Raw genomic sequence first — 11682 nt, 5'->3', positions numbered from 1 at the left:
TTCTTTCCTTCTATATATTTTATTTGTATTTGTTAATTCATATTATCAGTTAATTTGTTGTTTGTGTGAATACATGTATGTGGGTATGACTGCATGCGTGTATGTATGTGTGTGGAGGCCAGAGATCAACCTAAGATGCTGTTTTTCATGTGCAGCCAATTTAAAATTTTGAGGCAGTGATCTTTCCCTGGTCTGGGGGAGGAAGATAAGAACAAATTATGTATGAAAATGCCACAGGAACACAGTACTTTGTATTCTAATTTAAAAACAAACAAAAGAAAACCTAGCATAATGTTTTCTTAAAAACAAATTACTTTTTAAAAAAGTAGTAGAATGGAAGATGGAGAAACAACCTCACACATTCCAGTGCTCTGACTTTGGACAGAAGTGCCATAAACACATTGGAGAACAGAGCACCTCTTCAGTAAGTGGTGCTGGGAAAACTTGATGTTCCCCTGTAAGATGATGAAACTAGATCCATACTTTTCATCCTGCACAAGAACTCACTCAAGATTATGTCACCAACCCAGCTACAAAACCCCTCAACCTACAATCTGTCCTGCCTGCAAGATGAGCTGGGGCAATGATGGCACAAAGCTTGTGGGAGTGGCTAAGCAGTGTTTGGTGTAACTTGGGGCCCATGATACAAGAGGGAGCCCATGTTCTATATTATCTTAATGGCCAGGACCCAGAGACTGGATGGTCCAGGGACCTACGGTAAAACTGACACAACTCACAAACAAAACAAAAACAAAGCCCCCAACCCCCAAACGAAAACAAAACAAAACAAAACAAACAAAAAACAATGAAATGATTCCTAGTGCTATTCTGCTATACTCATAGATGAGTGTCTTGTCCAGGTTTATCAGAGAGACTTCCTCTTACAGCAGATGCAAGCAGGTACAGAGACCCATGGACATTATGCAGAGATAAAAAGTCTAAATTGGAGGTTTCCATTGGGTCCTTACCCTTGGAGATCAGGGAAACCCATTGAGGAGGGGGAGGAAAGATAGCAGGAGTCAGAGGAGATGGAGGAAACTAGGAGAACATGGCCCACCAAATCAGCTAAGCAGGGCTCACATGGACTCATAGAGACTGAAATAGCAAGCACAGGGGGCTGCACAGGTCTGTACGAGGTCCTCTGCATATGCTATGGCTCCCAACTTGGTGTTCTTGTGGGACTCCTAACAGTGGGAGTGGGTGTGTCTCTGACTCTTTTGCTTGCTCCTAGGACTCTTTTCCTCCTATTGGGTTTCCTTGTCCAGCCTGGATATGAGAGGGGTTTTGCCTCGTTTTATTGTATCTTGTTTTGTAGTGTTTGGCTGTTGTCTCTTGGAGGCCTGCTTTTTTCTGAAGGGCAACAAAGAGGAAGTGGCTCTAGGGGAGAGCGGAGGTGTGGGGGAGCTAGGAGGAGTGGATCGAGGGAAAACTGTGGTTGGGATGTTTTGTATGAGAGAAGAATCTATTTTTAATATAAATTTTATTTTACTGGACAAGGCAACTTATGAGCAATAGGGTACCAAAAGCCAGTAAAAGTTAGAGACAGCCCCTCCTACTCCCACTGTTAGGAGTCCTACCAGAAGACCAAGCTACATAACTGTCACATATTTGCAGAGTGCCCAGGTCAGTCCTATGCAGGCTCCCTGGTTGTTGATTCAGTCTTGTGAAACCCTATAGGTCCTTCCTTGTTAGTTGATTCTGTGAATTTTCTTTAAGGAATCCACTCAAATTTGATCTGAGGCCTTAAGATAAGCCTTGACATTTTGAAGCTATTTGGAGGAATCTTAGAGGAGAAACACTTGAAAATACAGGCATTAGGCAATGAATTTCTGAATATGATTCCAGTAGCCCAAGAAATAAATCAACTAACACATGAGGTTATATCAAATTATGAAGCTCCTGTACAGCCAAGGTAGCAAATGACAGGCTGAAGAGAAAGCCTACAGAATAGGAGATGTGTGGTAGCCACTCGTGTGACAGAGGATTCATATCCAGACTATATAGAGATGTTAAATAATTTAACAACAAAAGAATTAATTTGATCCACAAATAGGCAAGAGATTTGAGGAGACACTTCGGAAATGAAGTACAAATAAATGTAGGAAAAATTCAACATCTTTAGCTATCAGAGAAATACAGTCACCAAGATTCTTCCACCTCATCCCAGTCCCAAAGCCCACTATGAAATAAACAAACAACAACAGCAACAACAAAACAATGACAACAGAATTTAGTATTTCTGGAACTTTCTCTTCTAATAGCTTGCATTAGGGTCATTCAGCTCATGTGGACTGCTAGAGGGCTCCATGTTTGAATGCTTGATCATGCCACCTCTAGTTTGGTGTTGTGGGGCTGACTTCAGTGTCAAATGGAACTTTGAATTGTTCTACACCACCCCTGTCCTGTACATGATCCAACAGCCTCTAGTAGCTTGTGGCTATATACTTGACAGCTCAACTTCAATGAGTTGTGCATTCCAGAATGCCGTTGACTGAGAGCAAGAGCAGTTGGTAGATCTCTTCATCTGGAAATTGGAGATGTTTGGAGAGAGAAGGCACATTTTGTGTTGACTGTGAGACTTACCACATTCCTGCTTTGCCCTAAATAGTCACTGTGAGGCCAGAAGACTGATATATGTGATGATATCTCTTAGCCTCCACTCAGTTGTTTCGCCTGCTTTGACAACCCTTGCCTTATTGCTAACCACCACCTCTATGTGCTAATGGTGAAGCACAAGAGCTTTTTCTAGAGTGTCAGGGCAAGAAACATTGAGATGTAGTATTTCTGTACTGGCAAAGGTAGACATGGTCGCAGTAGGGATAAGAGACTGCAACATCCCATGAAGGTGAAGTTCCAGGCCCTATGTGATGACTAATGAGTAACTGAGCCTGCAACAAAATTTCCTTTAGAGTTTTTTAAGAAGCCATACTCAGAGGTTCTCACAGCATTTGGGAATAGACATGACACCATGTAGAGTCCAACAGATACTGTAGGCCAGTCCAAAGATCTTTTCAGAGGATCTGTAAGTCACAGCAGGTTCTGGTAGTTGAGATCCATTAGTAAATGGAAAAGTCAGTTCGGCTGTCACCACAGACACCATCCAGAAGGAACAAGTATTAAATTTAGGGCCTGGAGCCTCAGAAATACAGGATAAAAATGGAGTTTTCTCTACCTCTCTGGCTCTTGTTTGGGTCTCTGAACTCCCTTCACCTGAGCTCTCCAACATATTGTTTACTCCATGTATTGCTGGATTTGAATTGTTCCCAATAATGGTGTATATCAAGAATGAGAAGCTTGGACCTTTCCTGATGTAGGGAGGAAGATAGCATAGGGGTGTCCCTGTCAGAGTCAGGGGGCGGGCAGTGTACTGCATTTTCCAAGCACCTGAGGATTCAGAGTAGTCCCCCAGGTTCTAAACGCTGTGTTGGGTGGTGCTGTGCTGAAGTCTCCTGTGTTCCAGGATATGGCTAACCATTCTCCTGGAGATGGAGCGGTGACACAATTGGGTGGCTCAATATGTACCAACTTCCCTGCCGCTTGAAAAAGGTAAAACACCATCTTCATTAAAACAACCTCATTCTCCCTTGTATTTCAAACTTTATATCATCAGAAATTGTCATGACCTAAACATATTTCCAATAGCTTGTGCTGCTAATATTCTTTAATTGGTTATCTGGCAGTAACACAGACCTAAATGACTGTTTCTCAGCCCACTGCATGTGCCCATGTTTTTGTTTAGAAAATGCACAAACACACACATGCAACCATTTGGTTAATATTTTTTACTTTCAGTATTTCCCCCCATCACTTCCTCATTTCCTCTTGGAAAGTTTCTTAAATACTTTCTTCTCTTCTCTTGTATTATCTTCACCATCTTTCTAACCAGTTCTTCACACTATGGTGTCATCCCTTCCACCATTTCTCTCTTTACCTGCTGGCTCTCACAGGAGATAATAAGACAGCAGAGAGATAAAGTTGAGCAATTCCTTAGTTGGCTTTATTTTGTTTGTCAGCTGTAGTTTCTGATGTCCTAAAACCACTCAGGAAACATTTGCTGAATTAAACTGTACTTTGAGAGTACTGATTAGAACCTGCAATGATGGGAATATATCACAGGTGGACATTGTAACTAGAGTTTTCCTGCCTTGCCCACAGTTAGGATAAATCTTTGTCACTCGCCAGTCCCACAGCTGCTCAGACCCAACCAAGTAAACACAGAGACTTATATTGCTTACAAACTGTATGGCCGTGGTGGACTTCTTGCTAACTGTTCTTATATCTTAAATTAATCCATTTCTATAAGTCTATACCTTGCCATGTGGCTTGTGGCTTACCAGCATCTTCACATGCTGCTTGTCATGGCGGCGGCTGGCAGTGACTCCTTCCGCCTTCCTGTTCTTTCTTTTCTCCTCTCTGTTAGTCCTGCCTATACTTCCTGCCTAGCCACTGGCCAATCAGTGTTTTATTTATTGACCAATCAGAGTAATTTGACATACAGACCATCCCACAGCAGGACATGTTTAGCTTCTTGGTCTCTATTTTTCACTTGATGTGGATGATTTTAAAATCCTATTGATTATATGATTGTATAATTATCTTATAGTAATAACAAAATGTTCTAACATGTTTTCTCTATCTTCTATCTCTTTACCTTTGTGTTTGTATATATGTATCTCCCTTTTGTTTCATGTATGTTTGTACACACATATATGCATATGTATACACATGCACACACAAATCCATCCATATATATGTATACATATATACAAAAACTACAGAGAGCAAACATGAGCAGAATTGGTTAGATGTATATGTCCTAGAGCAGATTTCCTGTTTTCAAATATAAGATCCACCAATTTGGGGGCTAGTGCAAAGGGTAAGTAGGAAATATACTCTTTATCACAATCAATTATTAGTCAAAATATTTGCATTTATTTATTATTAAGTATGGATTTAAATGATTTTTCAGATTCTCCCTCTCTATGATAAGATATTTCATGTTTTCACTTAATTCATATTATATATATTCACTAATTGTGGTCTCAGGAAACATTTTAGTTTTCAGGATTTAAGATTGTTTATTAAACTGCTGTTATAGAAGTCAACCTTTAGATGTTCTGCTCAGACTAGAATCCACTATAAAATCTGTGTTGGTGAACACAGATTATTCTTTATATAATTTTTAATTAAAAGTTTTATGGTCAGCTAGGTAATGGATATCTATTCCCTCTAGATTTTTGTGACTTTCACCTTGCTTATCCTATTAATTTTTCCATTTTCCATGAAGGAATTAATAAGTAACTACCAAAGCAATAAGTTTTACTACCAGCTTCGACTTAAGCGTCCCTGAGAATATGTTTCCCTATTCTTGACATAGATATTACAGAAATAATACTCAAAACTGTTTCAATTTTTTACTTTTGTTATTTTGTATTCAATTCTAATTTGCTTGTTTATCAGCTTCATAGGCAAAATAGTTCTTAGAAGAATAAAGAAATGGTAATTCACAGAAATCAGTGTCATCCCCTGGTGACCCATTAAGCACCTTAGCTCTCATTACAGTGGGAGAGCTGATGAGATTCCAAAATAAACTTCAGTGGCAGACCAATTCCTGGCAGCCAACAGTTGGCCTTTGAAGTTCCTCTTGGTCACTGTCCAAGCACAATTAGTGTTCTTAATTAGCTGTTTTTATTGTGGCAGAACTATGTAACATTCTTTACACAGGGGACTATGATGCAGGGACAGAAACTTTGTATGCTGTTTCAACTCCCCAAAGATGACTATGGCCTCCAGTCACAAGAACAAAGTTTCTCCTGTTTATTGTGTTCTATTCTCAACAGGGAGTGCACTGATGGGATTTGCCTTTGGCAATGATAGTTGAATCTTGGCTTCCTGACAAGGTAGATTTTGGGCTGGATTTATGTATCTCCACTTTTCCACCAAGCTTTGAATTTTATCTCATTTATTTATTTATTTATATTGGGACTGCAAAAACTGGAATACAGAACATACAATGGGACAAATGATTTTATATAAAGTGAGTATTCTTGTAAGCACTCTCCACATCTAGAAATGGAATTTTCCAGCTACTGCAGAAATTCCTAAGCGGGTCTTGCTAATCCTACCAACTGCAAATGCTCATCTTTGCACTCACAGATTAGTTCACATCTCAGCCCTCACCAGAGAAGCTTCTTTTAGCAACAGGCAATACTGTTTAATACAGAAACTCACAATTGGTCCAAGTATAGAAAGTGTGTAATTCTCTGCCCTAAATGGACATCTGTATCACCTTAGCCCTGCCCACAGCTCAGGAATCTTTGTGCAAGAGGTGGCAGAAAGAGGTAAGAACCAGAGGTTGGGAAAGACTGCTGTGGATCAGGGTCTTTGGGCAAGACAGGGTCATACTACTTATGGACTCAGAGCACTTCTTGTTACCTACATAAATCCTTTACGATATAAAGCTAGTCACATTTCAGCATTGATGTGATAGGGGCACATGAAACGTCATACCTAGCTAAGGAGTTATTTGTAGTTGACAATCACTGTGAGAGGGAGAGTCATTTTTCTTCAAGGATGTAGCCCCTGTCAGGTAGCTCACGTTCCAGTGCATGCCCCTGCATATCATGTGCATACAAGCAGTAATAACTTGACTCAGGGGATTAAAAAAAAAGGCATGAAGTTTGGAATAGGACATGTTTCAGGGAGCAATGAGGACTTGCAGGGGGGAGGGCTGGGAGTGTAGATGATCAAAATACATTGTATTCATTCATGAAATTATCAAACATACTTTAAAAAGCAAGAATAGTCTGGCTTATATTAATTATCAGGGAAATGCAAATTGTTCTAACAATCAGTAGCAACAAATGGAAGAAAAAACTGGTTTGAGAGAGAACAACAAATGGTTTATTTGCATTTTACAGTTTTACTGCCCAAGTGTGCATTCCACAACGCTATCATTTAGTCTTCTCTAATTTCTCACTTGATGTGTTTTTAGATCCTCATATAATATAGAGTTCCTCCCAAAATTCCACCTTACTTTTGTAGCTGGAGAGTTTTCTCTCTGGGTCCCGAGAGCCCCGGCAGTCTGACAGCCCACTTATAAAATAAACACACAGACACTTATATTATTTACAAACTGTATGGCTGGGGCAAGCTTCTTGCTAACTGTTCTTATATCTTAAATTAACCCATTTCTATAATTCTACACCTTGTCATATGGCTCGTGGCTTACTGGCAACTTCACATGCTGCTTGTCATGGCAGCAGCTGGCAGTGTCTCCTTCTTCCCTTCCTGTTTCCTCAATTCTCCTCTCTGTTAGTCACGCCTATACTTCCTGTCTGGCTATTGGCCAATCAGTGTTTTATTTATATAGAGTGATATCCACAGCACTTCCCCTTTTCTTCTTTTTCAAAAAGGAAGATTTTAACTTTCACATAGCAAAATTATAGATAACAAAACAATTACCAAGCAAGAATCACAGTTATAATATCTAGTCTATTTATAATAACTAGTTTATTTGGCAAAATTAAAGAAGATATCCTGTCTGTCTTATATTTGTGAGTCTAAGGTTTTATATCTAACTTACCTTTTATCATAACTAGGGAAAATTGTAACTATCTAGCTTCAACTACATCAAAGACCTCAGAAGGATATAATATTACCTGAGAAATGGGAGGATGCAAGCAACTTTTGGGAGTCTTGCAGGGTAGACAGAGACAGCTGGCAGCCTGGACAGTCACCTCATGTTCCTTTGTAAAGTTGGGGCATCTGTCTTTAGCCCACAGGGCTAGAGTCTCTCAGTCATTTTTCTCAGTGTCCTGTAGAATGTCTGGCAGTTTTCTCTGTGAAGCAGAAACCTGAAGGACCATTTTGTCAAGCAAAGTTCAGTGGTCATCTTTCTATGGGTCTTATAGTTCCAGTCGATCAAGCAGTCCAGGCAAGAACAGTTTCTTGCCCAAATGGCTATTTTTGCCAAGAAGAAGATAAACTCCATATGGAGTGTCTTAGATGCCCATCCTCCTCTCTGAAGTAAATCAGTGCTAGGAGCAGACATGTCTCACTGTCCAGAAAGTCTAAATTTTTAGAATATTTTAAATGCCATATTCTGTAGGTCTTTGAAGTATTTGAAGATTACCTATCTATCTGAAATATATCTATGTATACCTAGAAGTCTTAACTAACATGGCTACAAATATGATTATCATAGATGACTAATTATTAATCTATTTTTAAATGAGCTGTACAAACATAACACCTTAAACAAGAGTAGAAATATACACACAGTATAACAAAATTAGCTTTAAGTTTGTATCAATAAACTAAAATCTGTATCAATGTAAAACATTTTAAACAAGTTGTTCTTTAAAAGTAGGTTAATTAATCTACCCTTTAATACTATCATATCTATATCATATCCCCTTTTTTCCTTTAGAAAGAGATCATATTTATAATCAACCTGATTTAAATAAAAATATTGGTTTTTCTCTGTCTCACAGCAGAGGGCTCTTCTGATTTGGGACATAAGAATCTCTTAACTTTTTTTTTTTTTTTAGCAATATGTCTGAGTTTAGAGAGGGAATGAGCCAATTTCATCTCCAAAGCCAGCTTTGTGTAATTGGGAATTTGGATGTAGCTTTTCTTACTACTTCTTGCTGGAAGGGGTGCTGTATCTTATGGGGACACAAAGAAAATTTTAGGATTATGGAATAGTCTGTGAGGGTGTATCGTATGAGCTATTTTCCTTGAAATGGTTCTGGATGTTGGATCATCTAGGCTTTGTTGTCATTGGAGACCTTTCAGGTGGTCTTGGCTGGTCAAACCTGTTGAATCTTAATCTGGAACAAATCTATAGCCTCTGGCTTTCTGTGGAAACAAAAGCAGAGCCTCCTTTCCAAAGCAACATATCCTTACATCCAACTTTTGAAGTCAAGGTACCTTTAAAGTATACATTTTGGCATAACTCAACAGCTTTTACAATCAAATGTTTTTCTTCAGTTACAAATATCAAAGACAACATAATCCAGAGTCTCTGTGTGACAGCAATCTTTACGTGGCTTATTACCTTTAATGTTTCTTTAAAGACTTTATTTTTAAAACTATTTGTTTATATAACTGTATATATTCCTTTTTTCTCTCTTTCAAGCCTATGTACATTTTTACATACATTGTAAACTATTGAATCAGTCTTATTGTGAACCTATTGCTTTAAACTGTAGCATTCTAAGAATGAAACAGCACTGTGGCTGTTGGCTCCACACACTTCAGCTTCCCAACATGGTGGTGGTACATTTTCCACCAGCTCTGGGAGCTATCAACTCTCAGAAATAGTGGGTGTATGCTTCTATCAAAGCAGCATGTAGCCCAGAAACCTCTTTTGTTTTGTACTAGCAAAGGCTAAATCCACCATGCATCTTAATGTGCCACTTGTAGAGGCCTCATTCCCGCCATAAGGCAGGTCGAGTGTGCACCAGGAACCCGCCATAGTAGATAGTAGGTCAAACATGCAGGCTGTCACCAACTTGAAAGAGACAACTAGGAACTGTTTTTAGCCCCATTTTAGTGTCTTTTTACTCGGGTTTTAGGTAGAAACTCTTGCCCCATGTTGGGTGCCATTTGTAGCTGGAGAGTTTTCTCTCTGGGTCCTGCCATGCCCCGGCAGTCTGACAGCCCACTTATAAAATAAACACACAGACACTTATATTATTTACAAACTGTATGGCCATGGTAGGCTTTTTGTTAACTGTTCTTATATCTTAAATTAACCCATTTCTATAATTCTACACCTTGTTATGTGGCTCGTGCCTTACCAGCATCTTCACATGCTGCTTGTCATGGCAGTGTCTGGCAGTGTCTCCTTCTTCCCTTCCTGTCTCCTCAATTCTCCTCTCTGTTAAGTCCCGCCTATACTTCCTGTCTGGCTGTTGGCCAATCAGTGTTTTATTTACATAGAGTGATATTCACAGCAACTGTATTTGTCGAAAGTTACCTTTTGTGTTTTTTTTTTTTTGGCAATTTGAATTTTTCCAGTTATAGATTCAGTTAATGTTAACATTTCTAATCACTTTTGCATTTTATTCAAATGGAAGCTGGATATGGAAGATTAATTAGACACAGGTTTGATTCTATTTTTGGTAACATAGTGCTTCTGTGTTCATGAATCAGGAAGCATAATTATGTGTTTTCTCTTACTATCAGCTGTTAACTTTTTTTTTTTTTGTTTTTTGAGATGGGTTTCTCTGTATAGCTTTGTGCCTTTCCTGGAACTCACTTTGTAGACCAGGCTGGCCTCGAACTCACAAAGATCTGCCTGCCTCTGCCTCCCGAGTGATGGGATTAAAGGCATGCACAACCACCACCCAGCCAACTGTTAACTTTCAATACTATTAAATGTACATATATTGCTATATTCTAGAATATATATCTTCATGCATATATATACATCTATATATGTAAAATAACAAAATAGGAAGAGATACAGAGAGAGATTCCTTCAATTGTTCTGGAGTCCTGTTGCTTCCTACCCTGGATTCCCTTGGTGCCATTTCTCTATCAAGCTCAGGTGTAGTTTTGCTTCTTTAGTTTATCTCTGTATGTCCCAAATGAACTATGTATAGCTTTCATTCAAAAATTAATTTAAAAATAAATTACCTGCTAAAGAGTATATCAGAGGCCATTTTTCTCCAGTTTTAGTTATGACATTTTTTTTAAAAATACATTTGGCTTGAGTTGTAGGTTTTTTTGTTCTTTCATGTTACATTAGTGTTCCCCAGGTGATACTATTAAATGTTTAACAATCCCAGAAGGTCATCAAAGACAGTCTAAAGTACGATTTCACCAAAGTCCAACTTGGTGAGGTAAGTGAGTTTGTTGAGGTTTATTACATAACACAGTTGAGGAGTTACTTATAGGAGCATGGGTAATCCCAAAATAGCTGTGTAACCATGAGAAGTAAGAGGGAATATGGTGGAAGAGAACACTCATTCATACATTTCTTATTGCTGAGTCACACTTCTAAACATCAGAAAGTACATGCACATAAACAATCTTATTAAGGTTCAATTGGCTTTCCAGCACTTTGAATATTATTGTGTTTCTACATTAATCACTACCCACTTCAAAAAAACTTCTCTCACTAAGGTTGAGAATAGTACAGCTCTATGGTTATAAACATGACTATTTAAAAGGAGTTCAACAACATGAACATTTTGCAAACTAATAATATATTCACTCTTTAGAAATTTGCATCTGGCTCCCAAAGCTATAGGCTTTTAATCAGGCTTATGAGTCTAGCCATAAATTCCTTTCCATGGTAAATGCCTCAAATCCAATAAAAAAGTGATGAGTTACTCCATAGGAGCAATGCCATTATTGCGTCAGTGAGCACATCTTGCTTGGTAGGTCATTCACTGCATGCAGAATCCAGAGATAGATAAGACCACCACTGTCTTTTCTTCTTTTGTGGCCTACATAGCACCTTCCAATACTATGAATGCAAGTCAGATCAGAATAAGTATCTCTGTCACTTTGACATTGATTTTTCTAATTATTGAAGCCAAAGTATGTTGTGCCTTCAGCAATAAGGTCATACCATTTAGTTATGATGGGCAACTAAGAACAATGGAAATGGCTGCTGCTGTTTTGGAGGCCTTTGGGGATTTCCTGACCTATAAACCATAGGGATAT

The sequence above is a fragment of the Peromyscus maniculatus genome, chromosome 4, assembly GCF_049852395.1.
Source record: "Peromyscus maniculatus bairdii isolate BWxNUB_F1_BW_parent chromosome 4, HU_Pman_BW_mat_3.1, whole genome shotgun sequence".
NCBI classification, from domain to species: Eukaryota; Metazoa; Chordata; class Mammalia; order Rodentia; family Cricetidae; genus Peromyscus; species Peromyscus maniculatus.
Note: the sequence above shows the minus strand (reverse complement) of the source record.